General features: G+C 38.7%; 1 long non-coding RNA gene across 1 annotated transcript; it reads left to right on the top strand.

Annotated features, from left to right (window-relative positions):
* Positions 1–9,010: 9,010 nt before the first annotated feature.
* Positions 9,011–16,681, top strand: LOC132520440 (uncharacterized). Its single transcript, XR_009540548.1, has 2 exons — positions 9,011–9,409; positions 15,104–16,681. It is a non-coding gene; the product is annotated as an uncharacterized LOC132520440 (long non-coding RNA).
* Positions 16,682–21,762: the final 5,081 nt, after the last annotated feature.

The following is a 21,762-nucleotide window of genomic DNA, read 5'->3' as shown; positions in this document are numbered from 1 at the left end:
AGTTACTCACACTAGGCTCAAGCAAGGGGCTGAGTACTTTCTACATATTGTCCCATTTAATCTTCACAAGAGATTTTCTCTTCTTACATGTGAGAAAACTGAGACCTTAAATGGTTGAAGAAACTGCTCTAGAAATCCTTCCTAGTTAAATGGTAGAGCAGGATTTTAACTCAGAGCTGCCAAACTCTATAGCCCATGCTCTAAAGCCTTGCACTCTCTCTGCCTCTCTGTAAGATCGTCATCTGTAAGGTCCCCTTTATAAAGCTCCAAAATTCCTTGATGCTACCTATTTGTTTAAAGCTTGTTTACTGCTCTAAGGAATATGTACTAGCTGCAAACTGCCTGGCTAAAACTTCAAAGAAAATAGCAAAAAGAGGGCTTCCCTGGTGGCCCAGTGGTTGAGGGTCCGCCTGCCGATGTAGGTGGCGCGCGTTCGTGCCCCGGTCTGGGAGGATCCCGCGTGCCGCAGAGAGGCCGGGCCCGTGGGCCATGGCCGTTGGGCCTACGCGTCCGGAGCCTGTGCTCCGCGGCGGGAGAGGCCACAGCAGTGAGAGGCCCGCGTACCGCAAAAAAAAAAAAAAAAAAAAAGCAAAAAGAAGCATGACATGGAGAGTGATTGTAATGGCAAATCGCAGAAGAACATTAGGGAAGTCTCCATACAGAAGGCTTTTTTCTAATCCAGGGAAATGGCAATGACATTTCGTCATGGAGCATGACCTAGCAGAATGGGCTGCCAGGCTGAAATGTACTTGAATATCTTATCTTCGTGTTGGGCACATAAGCAAGGGTAAATATTATATGCACGACTATTTTTCTTTGGGTTAAGGCAGTAAATTTCTCTTGGTATACCGTATCCAGTTAGGCTTCTCAAAAAACTGTTATTTCCTAGTCCTAAATTCAACATGGCTGAAAAAGATGTTTATTCACAGCTTCTATCATTTCTACTTAATCCTAAATTATTAATAGTTTCAATTTATTCCTAAGAAGTTACTATTTTACTTTCTAATTATTCAAGGGGAAGAGTTGAGTGAAAAAAAAATGTTATCACTTTTTTTTCTTGCTCCACACTGTTAAAAAACAATGTTAAAATGTGGTCCCTGGGCCAGCAGCCTGCACATCATCTGGGAAACTTGTCTGAAATGCAAATTCTTGGGCTACCACCCAGACCATATGTGTGTCTCCTAGAAACTTTATAGTTTAAACTGTTGTATTTAGGTTTATAATTCATCTCATGTTAATATTTTTCCGTGTACTTTTACAGTTGTACCAGCACCCTTTATTAAAAAGACTTTCTTTCTCCCAGTTGAATTGCCTTAGCTCTTTTGTTCCAATCAATTGACTATAAATGTGTGGTCCATTTCTGGGCTTTCTAATCTGTTCTACTAATCTATTTATCCTTACCAATACCACACTGTCTTGAGTACGGTACCTTTATAATAAGTCTTGAAATCAGGTAGGATGAGTTTCCAACATTTTTTTTTTTTGCTCCATTTACTTAGGCCTTCTATAATTTTGCTCAGCAATGTTTTGCATATAGGGCTTTGGTGTATAGGACTTGCATGTCATTTGTTAAATTATGTGTGTGTGTGTTTGTGCCCTTCTGTTAATGATATTTTTAAACATTTTTATTGGAGTATAATTGCTTTACAATGGTGTGTTAGTTTCTGCTTTATAACAAAGTGAATCAGTTATACATAAACATATATCCCCATATCTCCTCCCTCTTGCATCTCCCTCCCTCCCACCCTTCCAGCTGGTCGCAAAGCACTGAGCTGATCTCCCTGTGCTATGTGACTGCTTCCCACTAGCCATCTATTTTAGATTTGATAGTGTATATATGTCCATATATACACTACCACTCTCTCACTTTGTCCCAGCTTATCCGTCCCCCTCCCCATGTCCTCAAGTCCATTCTCTAGTAGGTCTGCATCTTTATTCCCATCTTGCCCCTAGGTTCTTCGTGACCTTTTTTTTTTTTTTTAGATTCCATGTATATGTGTTAGGACATGGTATTTGTTTATCTCTTTCTGACTTACTTCACTCTATATGGCAGACTCTAGGTCCATCCACCTCCCTACAAATAACTCGACTTCATTTCTTTTTATGGCTGAGTAATATTCCATTGTATATATGTGCCACATCTTCTTTATCCATTCATATGTTGATGGACACTTCAGTTGATTCCATGTTCTGGTTATTGTAAATAGAGCTGCAATGAACATTGTGGTACATGACTCTTTATGAATTACGGTTTGTTCAGGGTATATGCCCAGCGGTGGGATTGCTGGGGCCTATGGTAGTTTTATTTTTAGTTTTTTAAGGAACCTCCATACTATTCTCCAGAGTGGCTATATGAATTTACATTCCCACCAACAGTGTATGAGGGTTCCCTTTTCTCCACACCCTTTCCAGCATTAATTGTTTCTAGACTTTTTGATGATGGCCATTCTGACCAGTGTGAGATGATATCACATTGTAGTTTTGATTTGCATTTCTCTCATGATTAATGATGTTGAGCATTCTTTCATGTGTTTGTTGACAATCTGTATATCTTCTTTGGAGAAATATCTATTTAGGTCTTCTGCCCATTTTTGGATTGGGTTGTTTGTTTTTTTGATATTGAGCTGCATGGGCTGCTTGTAAATTTTGGAGATTAATCCTTTGTCAGTTTCTTCATTTGCAAATATTTTCTCCCATTCTGAGGGTTGTCTTTTCGTCTTGTTTATGATTTCCTTTGCTGTGCAAAAGCTTTTAAGTTTCATTAGGTGCCATTTGTTTATTTTTGTCTTTATTTCCATTTCTCTAGAGGGGGCTCAAAAAGGATCTTGCTACGATTTATGTCATAGAGTGTTCTGCCTATGTTTTCCTCTAAGAGTTTGATGGTCTCTCACCTTACATTTAGGTCTTTAAACCATTTGAGTTTATTTTTGTGTATGGTGTTAGGGAGTGTTCTAATTTCATTCTTTTACATGTAGCTGTCCAGTTTTCCCAGCACCACTTATTGAAGAGGCTGTCTTTTCTCCACTGTATATTCTTGCCTCCTTTATCAAAGGTAAGGTGACCATATGTGCATGGGTTTATCTCTGGGCTTTCTATCTTGTTCCATTGTTCTATATTTCTGTTTCTGTGCCAGTGCCATACTGTCCTGATTACTGTAACTTTGTAGCATAGTCTGAAGTCAGGGAGCCTGATTCCTCCAGCTCTGTTTTTCTTTCTCAAGATTGCTTTGGCTATGCAGGGTCTTTTGTGTTTCCATACAAATTGTGAAGTTCTTTGTTTTAGTTCTGTTAAAAATGCCAGTGGTAGTTTGATAGGGATTGCATTGAATCTGTCAATTGCTTTGGGTAGTAGAGTCATTTTCACAATGTTGATTCTTCCAATGCAAGAACATGGTATTATCTCTCTATCTCTTTGTATCATCTTTAATTTCTTTCATCAGTATCTTATAATTTTCTGCATACAGGTTTTTGTCTCCTTAGGTAGCTTTATTCCTAGATATTTTATTCTTTTAGTTGCAATGGTAAGTGGGAGTGTTTTCTTAATTTCTCTCTCAGATTTTTCATCATTAGTGTATAGGAATGCAAGAGATTTCTGTGCATTAAGTTTTTATTCTGCTACTTTACCAAATTCATTGATTAGCTCTAGTAGTTTTCTGGTAGCATCTTTAGGTTTCTCTATGTATAGTATCATGTCATATGCAAACAGTGACAGCTTTACTTTTTCTTTTCTGATTTGTATTTCGTTTTCTTCTCTAATTACTGTGGCTAAAAGTTCCAAAACTATGTTGAATAATAGTGGTGAGAATGGGAAACCTTGTCTTGTTCCTGATCTTAGTGGAAATGGTTTCAGTTTTTCACCACTGAGGACAATGTTGGCTGTGGGTGTCATATATGGCCTTTATTATGTTAAGGAAAGTTCCCTCTATGCCTACTTTCTGGAGGGTTTTTATCATAAATGTGGGTTGAATTTTGTCAAAAGCTTTTTCTGCATCTCTTGAGAAGATCATTTGGTTTTTCTCCTTCAGTTTTTTAATATTGTGTATCACATTGATTGATTTGCATATATTGAAGAATCCTTGCATTCCTGGGATAAACCCCACTTGATCATGGTGTATGACCCTTTTAATGTGCTGTTGGATACTGTTTGCTAGTATTTTGTTGAGGATTTTTGCATCTATGTTTATCAGTGGTATTGGTCTGTAGTTTTCTTTTTTTGTGACATCTTTGCCTGCTGCTGGTATCAGGGTGATGGTGGCCTCATAGAATGAGTTTGGGAGTGTTCCTCCCTTTGCTATAGTTTGGAAGAGTTTGAGAAGGATAGGTGTTAGTTCTTCTCTAAATGTTTGATAGAATTCACCTGTGAAGCCATCTGGTCCTGGGCTTTTATTTGTTGGAAGATTTTTAATCACAGTTTCAAATTCAGTGCTTGTGAATGGTCTATTCATATTTTCTATTTCTTCCTGATTCAGTCTCAGAAGGTTGTGCATTTCCAGGAATTTGTCCATTTCTTCCAGGTTGTCCATTTTATTGGCATAGAGTTGCTTGTAGTAATCTCTCATGATCCTTTGTATATCTGCAGTTTCAGTTGTTACTTAATCTTTTTCATTTCTAATTCTATTGATTTGAGTCTTCTCCCTTTTTTTCTTGATGAATCTGGCTAATGGTTTTTCAATTTTGTTTGTCTTCTCAAAGAACCAGCTTTTAGTGTTATTGATCTTTGCTATCATTTCCCTCGTTTCTTTTTCATTTATTTCTGACCTGATCTTTATGATTTCTTTCCTTCTGCTAACTTTGGGGTTCTTTTGTTCTTTCTCTAATTGCTTTAAGTGTAAGGTTAGGTTGTTTATTTGAGATGTTTCTTAAGGTATGATTGTTTTGCTATATACTTCCCTCTTAGAACTGCTTTTGCTGCATGCCATAGGTCTTGGGTTGTCGTGTTTTCATTGTCATTTGTTTCAAGGTATTTTTTGATTTCCTCTTTGATTTCTTCTGTGATCTCTTGGTTGTTAAGTAGTGTATTGTTTATCCTCCATGTGCTTGTATTTGGTACATATTTTTTCCTGTTATTGTTATCTAGTCTCATAGCATTGTGGTCAGAAAAGGTACTTGATATGATTTCAATTTTAATAAATTTACCAATGCTTGATTTGTGACTCAAGATATGATCTATCCTGGAGAATGTTCCATGAGCACTTGAGAAAAATGTGTATTCTGTTGTTTTTGGATGGAATGTCTTATAAATATCAATTAAGTCCATCTTGTTTAATGTATCATTTAAAGCTTGTGTTTCCTTATTTATTTTCATTTTGGATGATCTGTCCAATGGGGAAAGTGGTGTGTTAATGTTCTCTACTATAATTGTGGTACTATCGATTTCCTCTTTTATGGCTGTTAGTATTTGCCTTATGGATTGAGGTGCTCCTATGTTGGGTGCATAAATATTTACAATTGTTATATCTTCTTCTTGTATTTTATGATCATTATGTAGTGTCCTACTTTGTCTCTTGTAATAGGCTTTGTTTTAAAGTCTATTTTTTCTGATATGAGAATTGCTACTCTAGCTTTCTTTTGCTTTCCATTTGCATGGAATATCTTTTTCCATCCCTTCACTTTCAGTCTGTATGTGTCCCTAGGTCTGAAGTGGGTCTCTTGTAGAAAGAATATATATGGGTCTTGTTTTGTATCCATTCAGCCAGTCTATGTCTTTTGGTTGGAGCATTTAATCCATTTACATTGAAGGTAATTTTCAATATGTCTGTTCCTATTATCATTTTCTTAATTGTTTTGAGTTTATTATTTTAGGGCTTTTCTTTCCCTTGTTTTCCTGCCTAGAGAAGTTCCCTTAGCATTTGTTGTAAAGCAGGTTTGGTGGTGCTAAATTCTCTTAGTTGTTGCCTGTCTGTAAAGGTTTTAATTTCTCTGTCAAATCTGAATGAGATCCTTTCTGCATAGAGTAATCTTGGTTGTAGGTTTTTCCCTTTCATCACTTTAAATATGTCCTGCCACTCCCTTCTTGCTTGCAGAGTTTCTGCTGAAAGATCAGCTGTTAACCTTATGGGGATTCCCTTGTATATTATTTGTTGTTTTTCCCTTGCTGTTTTAAAATTTTTTTTGTATTTAATTTTTGATAGTTTGATTAATATGTGTCAGTTAGTTTCTCCTTAGATTTATCCTGTATGGGACTCTCTGTGCTACCTGGATTTGATTAAATATTTCCGTTCCCATATTAGGGAAGTTTTCAACTATAATCTCTTCAAATATTTTCTCAGTCCCTTTCTTTTTCTCTTCTTCTTCTGAGACCCCTATAATTCGAATGTTGGTGTGTTTAGTATTGTCCCAGAAGTCTCTGAGACTGTCCTCAATTGTTTTCATTCTTTTTTCTTGATTCTGCTCTGCAGTAGTTATTTCCACTCTTTTATCTTCCAGGTCACTTATCTGTTTTTCTGCCTCAGTTATTCTGCTATTGATCCCTTCCAGAGGATTTTTAATTTCGTTTATTTGCTGTTCATGATTTTTTGTTTGCTGTTTAGTTTTTCTAGGTTCTTGTTTAACGTTTCTTGTATTTTCTCTATTCTATTTCCAGGATTTTGGATCATCTTTACTATCATTATTCTGAATTCTTTTTCAGGTAGACTGCCTATTTCCTCTTCATTTGTTAGGTCTGGTGGGTTTTTACCTTGCTGCTTCATCTGCTGATTTTCTTTGTCTCCTCATTTTGCTTAACTTCCTGTGTTTCAGGTCTCTTTCTCGCAGGTTGCAAGTTCATAGTTACCGTTGTTTTTAGTGTCTGCCCCCAGTGGCTTAGGTTGATTTAGTGGGTTTCATAGGCTTCCTGGTGGAGGGGACTAGTGCCTATGTTCTGGTGGATGAGGCTGGATCTTTCCTTTCTGGTGTGAAGATCCACGTCAGGTGGTGTGTTTTGAGGTGTCTGTCACCCTATTACGATTTTGGGCAGCCTCTCTGCTAATGGGTGGGGTTGTGTTCCTGTCTTGCTAGTTGTTTGGCATAGGGTGTCCAGCACTGTAGCTTACTGGTCGTTGAGTGATGCTGGGTCTTGGCGTTGAGATGGAGATCTCTGGGAGTTTTTCGCCATTTGATATTATGTGGAGCTGGGAGGTCTCTGGTGGATCAATATCCTTTACTTGGCTCTCCCACCTCAGGGGCCCAGCCCTGATGCCTGGCTGGAACACCAAGAGCCTGTCATCCACATGGCAGCTATGAGGTGTCTCCAAAGAATCAATAAACGCACAAGGTAGCAGGAAGAGCATTCAGGACCTTGACACATGAGGTCAGGCTGTCATTAGCAGACCCGATTCGGCCACATCTTGCCATGGTTAGCACTGCACTGTGGAAATCAGTGTGAATCCTTGAACACCACTGGGGATAGTGAGACAACTGAATGAGGAGATGCAATGCTGAGCTGGAGACAGTCCAGAGGCATAAGCAGAACACTGGATACCTCCAAACTCCAGAACTGCAGCCTCCAGAGGCCCTCCTTTAGACCTGTTAATGATATTTTTAAAGAAGTTTAAAATTATGGTAAAGTATACATAACATAAAATTTTTCATTTTAACTATTTTTAAGGTACAGGTCTGTGGTATTAAGTATGTTCTCACTGTTGTGCATCCATTGCTACCATCCATCTCCAGAACTCTTTTCATCTTCCCAAACTGAAACTTTGTACCCTTTACACAATAATCCCCAGTTCCTCCTTCCCCCAGCTCTTGGAAACCACCATTGTACTGTCTATCTCTATGAATTTGAGTCCTGTAACTTCTCCTCTAGGTCCCTCCTGTAAGTGGACTCATACAATATCTGTCCTTTTGTGAGTGGCTTATCTCACTTAGCATAATGTCCTCAAGGTTCATCCATGTTGTAACATGTGTCAGAATTTCCTTCCTTTTAAGACTGAATAATATTATATTGTATGCATATGTCCTATTTTATTTATCTATTCATTTATCATTGGAATGGATACTTGGGTTTCTTCCACTTTTTGGCTATTGTGAATAACGCTGCCATGAGCATGGATGTACAAATATCTGTTTGAATCCCTGCTTTCAATGCTTTTGGCTATATACTTTAAATGGTATTTTTAAGACTATCTTCCAAATGTTTATTTCTAAAATATAGAAATACAATTGATTTTTGTATATTGATCTTGGTTTCTTTCTGTGACTTTGTTAATTCATTTATTCGTTCTACCAGTTTTTTAGTAGATTATTTAAAACATTTCTTACATATAGTCTGTTGACTGTGAATAAAGACAGTTTTACTTCTTCCTTCTAAACTTTATGCTTTTTACTTATTTTCTTGCTTTAGTGAACAACTAAGACCTTAAGGACAATGTTTAGTAAAAGTTGTGAGAGCAGACATCTTTGCCTTGCTCCCAATCTTGGGGTGGAAGCGTTCGGTATTTCACTATTAGGGAAAACATTAGTTACACATTTTTGTTGACAGCTTTTATTGGATGGGAGAAACTCATTTCTATTCCTGCTTTGACAAGAGTTTTTCTAAACAACTTTACTAAAATATAGTTGGTATACAAAAAAACACGTTTAATGTATAAAATTTGATGAATTTGAACATATGCATACACCTATGAAACCACAATCAAGGTAATAAACATATACGTCACCTCCAAAAGTTATCATGCACATACACTGAATTTTGTTGAATGCCTTTTCTGTGCCTATTGAAAAAAATCTCTAGCAAAAAGCAATGAATCTTATGGACCAACAATGATTCAATTCCTGAAGTAAGGTGAAAGGCCCAACTTCTTTGTGCATTTTCCTGCCTGAACAACAGTAAGATTTTATAAACTAATAAAGAAGAGAAGATGGTCGTTGGGTTGGCAACCAGCAGTCATGGTTATAAGAAGGCCTCTGAACTCAATTTTTGAAGCGTATATTACCAGAAAATTGATAGAATATCCTGCTACATTTGATGTCTTGTTTCACCTACCCATCCTGCTCATGGCAGTCTAACTTGTCTTCTTAAATACAGATCTGACCATGCTACAGCTTTGCTCAAAATTTTTTGCTGGTTACCTATCACTACAAAACAAGTTCTGGGACTTCCCTGGTGGAACAGTGGATAAGAATCCACCTTCTAATGCAGTGACATGGGTTTGAGCCCTGGGTCGGGAAGATCCCACATGCTGCAGAGCAACTAAGCCTGTGCCCCACAACTACTGAGTCTGCACTCTAGAGCCTGTGAGCCACAACTACTGAGCCCATGTGCTGCAACTGCTGAAGTCTGCATGCCTAGAGCCCGTGCTCCACAACAAGGGAAGCCACCGTAATGAGAAGCCCACGCACTGCAATAAAGAGTAGTCCCCACTCGTCGCAACTAGAGAAAGCCTGTGCACAGCAACGAAGACCCAACACAGCCAAAAATAAATAAGTAAGTAAGTAATAAATAAATTTATTTTTTAAAAAAGTTCTGTAGCATGACATCCAAAGCCTTTATGGATTTGGCTCCATGTTGTCTTTTCAGCAGTATCTTTCAGTGTACCTCCTTCTACCTTTGTCACACATCTGCCCTTCCTCTGACATGCTGTGCATCCCTGTGTCTGTTATTGTCAGTAATGCCTCCACATTATCACTCTACAATCCATGCATCTTTCAAAATCCAGCTCAAATGCCACCTCTTCCATGATGCCAGCCACAATTGTTCCCGTTGCAATTGATCTATATTATCTCTGTGCTCTGTTATATCTATAATGCTCTCTTGTTGGATATTTAGTGGCAAATGTGTTTAGATTATGTTTTCCTCAACTGTGTATCACTACATTGGCTCACATAGGGGTGGCAGATAGCTCAGAAGCCACAAGTCCCCATTTGTGAGCCCATGGAAAATATTACTAAATGATTACAGCATGATTTTCCACTAAACCTAAGTGCACTTCAAGGCACCTCAGGACATTATTGTTTTTTTCAAGTATACAATATTGTTAACTGTAATCACCATGCTGTACATTAACCCCCCAGAACTTATTTACCATGTAACTGAAAGTTTACACCTTTTGACCAATATACCCCCATTTCCCCCACCCCCCAACTCCTAGCAACCATCAATCTACTTTTTCTATGAGTTCAGCTTTTTTAGATTCCACATATAAGTATTTATAAGGATACTGTATAAGGATCATACAGTATTTGTTTTTCTCTGTTAGACTTATTTTATTTAGCATAATGATCTCAAGTGTTATTCACATTACAGCAAACGTCAAGGTTTCCTTCTTTTATGACTGAATAATATTCCATCGCATATATATATACACACAGAACATTTTCTTTATGCATCTATCTATCCATTGACAGACAGGTAGTTTCCATTTCTTGGCTATAATTAAAGCTGCAATGAACATAGGATTGAAGATATCTCTTCAAGATAGTGATTTCTTTTCCTTCCAATATATACCCAGAAGTCAGATTTCTGGATCATACAGTAGTTATATTTTTAATTTTTTGAGGAAACTTCATACTTTTTTTGTAGTAACTGTACCAGTTTACATTCCTATGAGCAGTGCACAGTGATTTCTCCTTATCCTCAACAGCACTTGTTATCTCTTGGCTTTTTGATGATAACCAATCTAACAATTGTGAGGTGATATCTCTTTGTGGTTTTGATTTACATTTCCCTGTGATTAGTGATGTTGAGTACATTTTTATATACCTGCTAGCCGTTAGTGTGTCTTGTTTGGAAAAATGTCTATTCAAGTCTTTGTCCATTTTAAAATCAGATTATTTGTCTCATTGCTGTTGAATTGTATGGGTTCCTCATGTAATTATGATATTAACCCCTTCTCAGAGGCTTACAAATATTTTCTCCCATTCTGTAGGTTGCCCTTTCAATTTGTTGATTGTTTCCTTTGCTGTGCAGAAGCTTTTTATAGTTTGATGTAGTCCCACTTGTTGTTTATTGCTTTTGTTACTTGTGGTTTTTGTGTCATATCCAAAAAATCATTGCCAGGGCCAATGCCAAGGAGGCTTTTCTTATGTTTTCTTCCAGGAGTTTTATGGTTTCAGGTAAGTTTATGTAAGTTTTTAATCCATTTTGAGTTAATATTTCTGATTTGTGTAAGATACAAATCCAAATTCATTCTTCTCCATATGAATATAATTTCCCCATTGAATATTCTTGGTTTGTCAAATATTAGTTGATGGTATATGTGTGGGTTTATTTCTGGACTCTTGATTCTGTTTGATTCGTCTGGGTGTCTGTTTTTATGCCACTAACTTACTGTTCTTATTACCATAGTTTTGTAATATAGTTTGAAACAGAAAATGTAATGCCTTCAGCTGTGTTCTTCTTTCTCATGATTGTTTTGGCTACTGGGGGACTTTTGTGGTTCCACACAAATTTTAGGATTGAAGTATCTATTTCTGTGAAAAATGTCATTGGAATTTTGATAGGGATTGCATTGAATCTATAGATGTCTTTGGGTAGTGTGGACATTTTATTAATAATAATATTTAATAATATTATTATTCTGATGTATGGGCATAGGGTATTTTTCCATTTACTTGCCTCTTCATCAATTTCTTTCATCAGTGTGTTATAACTTTAGGAGTACAGAGTTTTCACCTCCTTGGTTAAATTTATTCTTAAGTATTTTATTGTTAGATGCTCTTGTAAATGTGATTTTCCTTATTTCTCTTTCAGATAGTTCTTTGTTAGTGTATAGAAATGGAACTGACTTCTGTATGTTCTGTATGTTGATTTTCATTTATTAGTTCTAATAGTTTCTTGGTGAAGTCTTAAGGGTTTTCTATATGTAAGATTAGGGATATTATTAATTTATTATTAATAACTGCTCCAGGCAGTTATTATCAGTTGATTAAATGAAATCTGCATTCCATCTTTAGCTAAATTTGTGATCTTCATAACAAAAGCTTAATGCTTTGGTTAGTTGAAGTGAATTTCACCACATAGACTCCATGGGTGGTTTCTACCAAGGACTAAATTTATTTGGTAGAGGATAGAAAGTTAGAGGATTATAATGCTATAGCATTATAGCATGTGGCAGAGCTGGCCACATGGAAGAAATCTATTAAGAACAGCAACAAGCTCTTGCTGAAGAGAGGCCAGGCTGTCAGACCAATTTTATTTTCTTCCCAAGAAACCCATCAGAGACCTTTTTATTTTCTTGGTTTAGAATCTAAGAATCAGGTAAAGGACTACATCAACTCTGTGTAAGGCCATACTCTGGGAATCTCATGGGCCAAGGTGAGGAGTGAGAGTGTTTCTGAATGTCACAATCCATTTCATTACTATGAGGCAAACCTTCATCAGACATGGCTATAAGTTTCACCCCTGGGAACAGCAGGTGTCTACAACAAATTGAACTCTTTAAACCATACAGACTGATTAACGTTCAAAAGTCAGTTTGGGAAATGACAGAGTCATCAGGGATTTCTTTGAAACCCCTGATGGGGTTTAGTCTCAAATGTTTATTTCTTTGAAACCATGCTATACTGTCCAATACAATGACCATTAGCCACATTTGGTTATTTAAATGTAAATTAATTAAACTTAAATAAAATTAAAACTTCAGTTCCTCAGTCACACTAGCCACATTTTAAGTGCTCAACTAGCCACATGTGGCTTGCAGCTACCACATTGGACAGAACAGGTAAAGAACATTTCTACCATCACAGAAAGTTCTAGTGGACAGCACTGTTTTAAGGCCTCCTGTAACAAACCTGAACTCCTCTGCACTGTAGTTTAGAGGTTTTGCAAAAGTTTTTGCTTGCATGAGCCAGTTATGTTCTTTAGTATTACCATTATTTATATCATGTAACTATTTTATGTTTCTTTCACCCAAATAAATGCTTCTCTCTTCCAAGGCCTTTCTGTTTAATGTCTCATTTGAGAAAAATATCAAGGAAGTTTTATTCCCTATAGTGAGAGACCTGTGTGGTAAGCGAGATTCTATTATTTATCTTCTGTTGTTTTGTTATGGTGGTTAATATCTTCCCTGCTTCCTCTGAATTCTTTTTTGTGACTGCTAAGTTGGCTATGTTCTGCATGGTTGTTTGAATTGAAATTACCTACCATTTTGCCTTTCTAAGGAAGATGTAGTGAATTCAGTCATTAAAGGAAGGGACTTTAGGGGAATAATGTTCCATAAGGCTCCTATCTATTCTGAGACATTTTTATTCTTGCCTCTTCTCCCACGTTAAAGCTATTGTACAAAGGGAGGTGTATTGAAAATAGGCCACATGATACAATGTGGCTAAAGCTTCCACATTAGTTTTAAATGGGGTTCATTTGAAATGATTTTAATCTTGGTTATGGTGGCTATTCAATATAATGTTCATTCTTTGTTACAACTCAAAACCATATGCTTACCTTATTTATTCCTATGAAGATAGGATTAAATGTTTTTTAAAATTTTTAAGTAAGGTAAAATATGAAGAAACAAATAAGATGTATTGTAGTATAAGAGACACAATCTAATCATTTCTATCCCTATGGGTCACAGATTATCATTTTTCCTTGTAATTTCCTACTAAGGCACCTCTTTGAATAAGGTCTGGACTGGCTACTAAGTATTCATGTATTCTGTTTATCCACATGATGCTGAGGCTAAAGACTTGGTATATATTTGGAAAAAATGAACCCAAACTTCCCTTTTCCAGCTTCATTGTTGTCATAACAAGCCGTCTTCAGAGACAGCTGTAGTGGGGGGTTAATTACATCCCACTAGGGTTTGAATCCTAGCTCCACCCCTCTTGACTGTGTGGACCATAAAAATTACTGTATATTGTTTCAACTTCTTCATCTTGGAGATGAGTTAGATTTCCAAACTACATCACTGGATTTTCCTGAGGTTTAATAAAAGTCCTTAAAACAGTGCCTTTACCTTTCACTCGGGTTCCAAGCCTAAAAAAATCAATTTTCCATGACTTTAAACCTTAAAAATTCAATTGCTATGGTCTGAATGATTTTGTATCCCCCCTCAAATTCATAGAGCCCTTATGAATGAGATTAATACCCTTATAAAAGAGACCCCAGAGAGAGCTCCCTTGCCCCTTCCACCATGTGAGGACATAACCAGAAGTCGGCCGCCCATAAGCAGACCTTCATCAGAACTCGACTATGCTAGCACTGTGGACTTCCAGCCTTCAGAAACGTGAGAAATAAATTTCAGTAGTTTATAAGCTACCAGTATTAAAGAAGCCAGAACACACTAAGACAACAATTTATGTCCGGTGAAATGCACAGGTCTTAAGTATACAGTTTGATGAGTTTTGACAAATATATACACCATATAACCCATTATCAAGGTGAAAGAGATTTCTGTCTCCCTATTAAGTTCCCATAGCCCCTTCCCAATCAATCCCTGCCCCCCACACCCAACACACATGAATTAATCACTATTTTGATTTTATCACCACAGCTTTTGTCTGTTCTAGAATTTCATCTCAATGGAATCAAAGAGTATGTATCCTTTTGTATCAGGCTTTTCTCATTTTCTATGAATTTTGATGAAATATTTCATATTCTTCTGTAATATCCCTTTCATCTACATTTTATATGGACAACCTGTCTTTAACACATTTAAAAATCACTGGTAGGGAGTTTTAATTTTTAAAGTCCAAGAACATGACTTGGTGATTTGGAAATGGCCTTGTAATTCCTAGTTACCTGACCAAGGGAGTTTTGGCAAGTTACTTAAACTCTCTGAACCTCACTTATCACTTTAATGTGACTTCTGTAATACTTACCTCTCATGAATTTTTATTAGGATAAAATGAAATAATGAATGTAGAGTACCCACCACTTGTGGGTACTAAAAAATTTCCCAGTTGCCTCCCTTTTTAGGCCAGTTAAGTCTCACAGCAATAACCAACCAGTCATTTTGGCCATTTATGTGACTAATCAGGTACCCATCAATTACACTGGATATGTGACTCTGCTTTAATTACTAAGTAGGCTCAAATCCAGGTTGTTTTCTTATATAATTACAACCTTTATTTTTATTTACCCCTTACCCCTTTATAATTTACAGATCATTGTTTCCATATGTTACCTCATTTAATCTTTATTGCATCTGTTATGAAAAATAACTGATATTGTTTTTGTTTTACAGATAAGGAAACCAAGACTCAATGTGATTAAGTAACTTGTCCAGAATCATCCAAACAGTTCGTGGGCTTTAACACCAGTCTCTGGGTACTAAAGCTTATGCTTTTCATGGAGCAATGCTGTGTCCCCTGGGGTGAAGACAAGAGTGACCCAAGACCCTCAAGTCTAACTGCCATCACGTTGCACTCAGGAGAATTTCCAGAGCAACTTGTGTACCCAGGAGCTGGCCAGGCAGATGTGGGCATTCTCTAAAGCCCTCCATGTGTCTTCTGCCTTCAGCACAGGTGGTGCTTGGCTGTGAATCAACTATGGTCTAATTGTTCCTTTGTTTGTTTATTCATTCATCGACAGGTGTATGTTATTCTGACCATTTATGTGACAATTATATGCCAGAAACTACTCTGGGCACTGGAAGTTCAGCCATATGCAAAATAGACTAAAAAAAAAAAACCTTGCTCTAATGGAACTTACATTCTAAATGGGGAACATGGGCAGTAAGTGAATGAACAAACATGTCTGTTTATTTACTTATTTAATGTTGAGGAGTAATAAGGTCTTTGAAGAAAAATAAAATTGGGAAGAGGAACCTGGAGGGCATGGTATTTGTTGTTCTAAATAGGGTGGTGAGGGACCTCTTTGTTGATAAGGTGAAGGAGGTGCGAAATGAGCCACACAGATATGGGGTGGGGTTGGAGTTTGGGGTGTTCCTGGAAAAGGGAAGAGCAAGTCCAAAAGCACCATGGCAGGAGGGTACTTGGTATCTTCTAGGAACAGTCAGGAAGCCAGTGAGCCTGGAGCAGAGTGAGCCAGGGGCAGAGGGGTAAGAGAGAAGTAATAGGGTGCCAGTCATGATGGGTCTTATTTGACATTTTAAGGATTGGGGCATTTATTCTGAATGAGATGCAAAGTCAGTAGATGATTCCAATCTGAGGAAGCACATGATTTGACTTATGTTCTTAAAGGATTATTATGGTTCCTGGGGTGAGAACATACCACAGGAAAGAAAGGATGGAGGCAGGGAGACCTGTTAGGAGGCTGTGGCAACAATCCAGATGAGAGATGATGTTGGCTTGGATGGAATTAGCAGTGGTGGAGGTCATGAGAATGGTTAGATTCCGGATATGATTTGAGGCTAGAGCCATCAGGATTTGCTGATGGGTTGGCTGTGGTTTGTGAAAGTGAGGTCAAGGTGATGTCAAGGTTTTTGTCCTGAGCCGTTGGAAGGGTAGAATTTCTATCACCTAAAGTGGAGAAGGCCGGGAGAGGAACAGGTTTGGGGAGGGATATCAGAAGTCTGTTTTTTGGAGAAGTTGAACTTGAGATGCCTGTTAGACATCAAGTGGAGATGCTGGGTAGCAGATGGATATGAGTCTAGAGTGTAGGGACAAGATCTGGGCTGAAGATACAAATTTGGGACTTGTGAGAAAAGAGGAAAGATTCAAAGCTAGAGGCTAGATGAGTTACTGGAGGGTGAGGGAGTGTAGACAGAAAAAAGAAGTTCAGTTTGAATTTCCTTGTAACTTTGATGAAAATGTGAGTTAAAATGAAAACTGTCTCTCAATTACAGAAAGGTTATTGGAAAGGTTTTATGCCTTATTACTATTTAATATTTTCATGACATTTCTCACGTATTCCTCACCCACCCTTTTCCTTACTAAAGAGGTTCTTACTAATTTTATCTTTATGAAAACCAGCCCTGCAGGCCACTTGCTCTGGTTCCCTCTCAGATTAATGGGCCCTGAAGTTACTATTGGTCTCTTTTTTTTTTTTTTTTTGCGGTGCGCGAGCCTTTCACTGTTGTGGCCTCTCCCATTGCAGAGCACAGACTCCGGACGCGCAGGCTCAGCGGCCGTGGCTCACGGGCCCAGCTGTTCCGCGGCATGTGGGATCTTCCCGGACCGGGGCACGAACCCGCATCCCCTTCATCTGCAGGCGGACTCTTAACAACTGCGCCACCAGGGAAGCCCTATTGGTCTCTTTTTGAAACTGCTCTCCACTGTTTTCAACTCTTTGGAAATTAAAGGAAGCCAAGGAGGCACAAAAATAACTACTATATTTTCTGTGGGCTCAAGGGCCTTATCAAACTAAAACAGAGTTTTAGTTTAAAAAACATTGTCTTCCTATAAGAAATAAAGATAGGAAACATTCCAGCTGTTTTGTTTTCATCCATGACCTTGAGAATTGCCTTCGTTTTCCAAATGGAGGAACAAAATCTTATTTCATTGAAATGTGGATGGGCAGAAATAATCCTTTCACTACTCTGGATGTTATATAATTTTTAGATTGTTTGCAAAAGTCACTCTGAGTAATCTAAAGATGAAATGAAAGATAAAATATCAGGAAAGGTTTTGTTACAGTTACTATGGCTGCAAAACAAATTACCCGAAAACTGAGTGGAATAAAGCAGACATTTATTATGCTCTCAAATTCTGTGGGTAACAAATTTGGACAGGGCACAGCAGGGCTGGCTTCCTCTTCCCTGATGCCTGGGGCATCAGGTAGAAGATGTGAAGCTGGGAGCAGGAATCATCTGAAGGCTCGTGCACTCAACTAGCAGCTGGTACTAGGTGCCATTTGGGGCCACAGTTTCTCTGCATTTGGGCTTCTCCATGTGGTCTCTCTGCATGGACTAGTTTGGACTTATTTGCAGCATAGTGGCTGGGTTCCAGGGGTGAGTTTCCTGAAATAGAGAGCCAGGTGGACGCTGTCTCCTTTGTCTGGCTTAACCTCAGAAGTCACATGCTTCACTTCTGCCATAGTCTCTTTGTAGGGGCAGTCTCAAGCTCACCCAGGTTCAGATCAAGGAATACAGGTCCTGCCTCTCAGTGGGGAGAGTGTCAATCACATTGCAAGAGGAGCATATGGAATGGGATATATAAATTGGTGCGCATCCATCTTTGAGAAAATACAATCTGCTAAAGATTTAGTGACTATCAGGAACATAAGCTATTAAATTCAAAGAGTTTTTGAGAAGGGAAGTAGAGAAGAGATAAACACCTCTGAGAAGAGATTGAAGGTTGAGGTAAGGACTTCCGTCACTAATTTTAGGAATGCTTTTTTTTCCTTCCTACTTTGCAGACCATGAAAATGTTGCTTCAGGAAAAGGTCTGTATCTGTATCTCAGGTTCACAGTCTCGTTAAGGCAGTATTTGTACAGTTTGCTGGATGACTTCTCAGAAGGGCACAAGGAAGTGACATATGGTGAAGATGCAAACAATTACTGAAGGCCCTTGGGAGTTTGCAGACATCACCCATATAAGAGAGAAGCTTTCCTATGAAGCTGTTCCCCTCCCTGACAAGAGGGCATTGAATTCCCTGATCCACTCTGTTCTTAACTTCCACCAATTTCCCTCCAGACATGTGCAAAAAGAATCAGGCTAAATCATACCCTTTACCTCTGAAGATTTAAATCTGGGGCAAAGCTCTTCTTTCCCCACATACTAAGTCAGCACCATGGACCAATTTTTAGAAGAAATTATTGTCTTTGTCCAGGTTAGAGGGTAGATTAGAAAGATTCACAACCTCTAGATAAAGACTGGGAGGGAAATGAAAGAAATCCTTGGTGTTACGGAAGCTCATGGTAAAGCGAATGCAAATATGTGGGCAAATTTGGCGAGTTATTTGGGATGATTTCAGATTTCCAAGCAGTGTGTATGCTATGGGGACAAACATCAGGGTGACGTTTTCTGGCTTGCTCATATATGGTCCAATCAGAGGAAGTTCTAGGCTCCCCATCAGCACTCATGAGCAAGGTGACACAAAGCAGGAAGAAAGCTTTTTTTTTTTTTTTTGCGGTACGCGGGCCTCTCACTGTTGTGGCCTCTCCCGTTGCGGAGCACAGGCTCTGGACGCGCAGGCTCAGCAGCCATGGCTCACGGGCCCAGCCACTCCGCGGCACGTGGGATCCTCCCGGACTGGGGCACGAACCCGCGTCCCCTGCACCGGCAGGCGAACTCCCAACCACCGCGCCACCAGGGAAGCCCAGGAAGAAAGCTTTTTAAAAAATAAAAAGCACTTAGGTCATAAAATATTAGAATTGATTTCAAATCTTAATACAGTTTAAATGGACCAGAGTTTTGCAGTTTTCAAAGTATCAGACAGCTGAGACTGAACTTTATTGATTAGTTCTATTTTAATTAACCTTTGACTATTGGGACCGCAGGATGTTGGGCTATGAAAGTCCTACAAATGTTGGGGTTTGGCTGCATGGGTGCTTCAGAAGCAGAGGCATACAGGGGAATAGTGGGTGCTATGAGAGCATTGCAGGGTCCAGGTGGACTTGGTAAAGGCCAGGAAGTGTTTGGAAGTCAAGGGAAAGTGAGGGAACCAAGAATAGAGAAGTTAGTTTCCCAGGAATGGGTAATTTCATGCAGGCACCGTGGAAAGGATTTGTAAGGATGGTAGCAGTGGGAGATTGGATTAAGGATGAAGAAGCCCAGACCAGTTCTGAGATAAATTTGAGAAAGAAAAGGTGACCTGGGTGCGTGGGGTACTTCCATTTTGCCTTCTGGGAGATAACATGAAATTTGGGTAATTTAATCTTTCAAAAAAATAATTTATGTAGTAGGATAAGTCTCTGCCTTATGTGGTCGAGACTTCTAATGCTCACCCTATCCTGTTCGCCTCTCTTCTTGGCCCACAGAAGCTACTCTTGTACATCTATCTTCTATTTGGATGGGGCCATGTAACTAGTCTGACCTGTGGGCTATGGGCACAGGTCATGTGAACCAAAGTATCTAATTACTGCTGTGTAAGACCCTCCACTTCTCTCTTACCTCTGCCTGCAGAACCTGAAATATTCCAGATGATGGAGCCTTCACTATTCTGGTTCTGGAATGATGGCAATGTGGACAAGAGATGCCCCACCCATAACCCCACTGATGTAAAATGGACATGTTGCATGAGCAAAGAAATAATTGTGTTAAACTACTGAGATGTGGGGTTATTACCTCAGCATAATCTAATTGGTCATGAATGACACAAGTCAGATGTGCAAATGCTATAGTATTATTTTCTATAATTTATTTCATTTTGCTGTCAAGTCTACATCTTGCTGGAGGCTGACAAGGGAACTTAAGCATGCCAATTAATGGTAATAGTCTCATTTTTGGAATTTATACATATCTATGTGTGTGTGTGTGTATATATATTGTTTTTTGTTTTGCTTTGTTTTTCCCCCAAACTCAAGTTCATAGAGTTTTTTTTTTTCTCAGCCAACATGGTATCTAGACATGAGGGTAGCTCATTTGTCTTCATGGCAGAAGAGAGGAGAGAGATTTATGCTCTTCCTGGACCCTGGATACCATGCTGACTTTGCTGCAGAAGTTTATGGCTAGGACTGCATCTGACTTCATTTTTCCCAGGTTTTCCTAGGCTTGGCAGGTCCTCAGGTCTTGGCTAAGTCCCATCTAGTAGCCCTGCCCAGGATGTCCAACCCCTGGCCCAGCCTCTATTATAGAGTTACCTTTCCATGGAAGTACGATGCAGAATTGAGAGTCCTTACCCTCAGCTACATTTTTGGGTCCTCACATTGGCCTACAGGCCTGTCTGAATCACTTTTTTACTGCCTCCTCTTTATTTATCTTAGGTTTCTATCCTTTCACTGTCTGTCCCCACTGCCTGAGCTAAGGATCAGTGAGACAGGAGAGCTTGGGCCCTTAGGGACCAGACAAATTCTTCCTCCTACACTCTCCCCTGCCCCCAGTCTGCTTTTCCCCTCCAGATAGTATATGACCTGCCCTTTCTTTCTGGTGGGGATTTCCTCTAAGTTACTTCCTTCTTCTCTTCTGTAGACATCTTTGTTCTACATGGCCCTGCCTCCTTCATTAAGGCATTAAGTCTCGTGGCTTGGCCTTAATGGCAAACATGATTTATGGGGAGAATAAAAAAAACTTAGGTTCACAATTTTCAAGATAATTACATTAGCATTTATAAAGCACTTCCTCCTTGGAAATTCTGCCTACTGTCCTGACATTTTTGGCATTTGCTGACTCACTTGGAGGAGAGTCCAGCAGCCTCCAGTGTGTGGTAAGGGGTGTGAACAGCCCTGGTGTCAACCTTCTTGGTTCAAGTTGGTTGACTGACAAAGGGAGCTTCTTCCATTCTGTGGAATACTATATATAAAATATTTGCCTGCTGCAAAATAAACTGAGTTTAACCTCCAATTCCCATAGAAACCCTAAAGGAAAGACAATCTTTTCTTTTCAGTCTGCCAGCTACCTTGTTTTCCTAAACTCCATACTTTAATTTCCTTTAGGGTCTTACTCAGATAGTCATGGCTTATTTCAAGACTAGCAAGGATCAAATGAATAAATGCAGACTTCATTTTTTTACCTTGCTTTTTGTCATATCTTTAGTTGGTACATGGACGTCTTAAGTGAATTTTACCTTATTAAGAGAAATTCCCATTTTTGTACAGAGTATCTTGTCTAATTTTGCACCTCTCTTATGGGATGTCCACTGTAAATATAATACCAATAGATCATTTTAAGCTGAACCTCAGGGAGTCTTGCTGCTTTTGAGCCTTGAGAATGGTTTATCCTAGAGACTCTTGATTATTCTTCATGAAAAATAATGATTACTCAAGAGCTTTCTCATTTTTGTTTAGTTTGTTGCTGAATATTTTTAGCCATGCATGATCTTGTATTTGTTGAATTCATGATA

Source organism: Lagenorhynchus albirostris, chromosome 5 (assembly GCF_949774975.1).
Source record: "Lagenorhynchus albirostris chromosome 5, mLagAlb1.1, whole genome shotgun sequence".
NCBI lineage: Eukaryota > Metazoa > Chordata > Mammalia > Artiodactyla > Delphinidae > Lagenorhynchus > Lagenorhynchus albirostris.
Note: the sequence above shows the minus strand (reverse complement) of the source record. Positions and strands in the feature narration are given on the sequence as shown.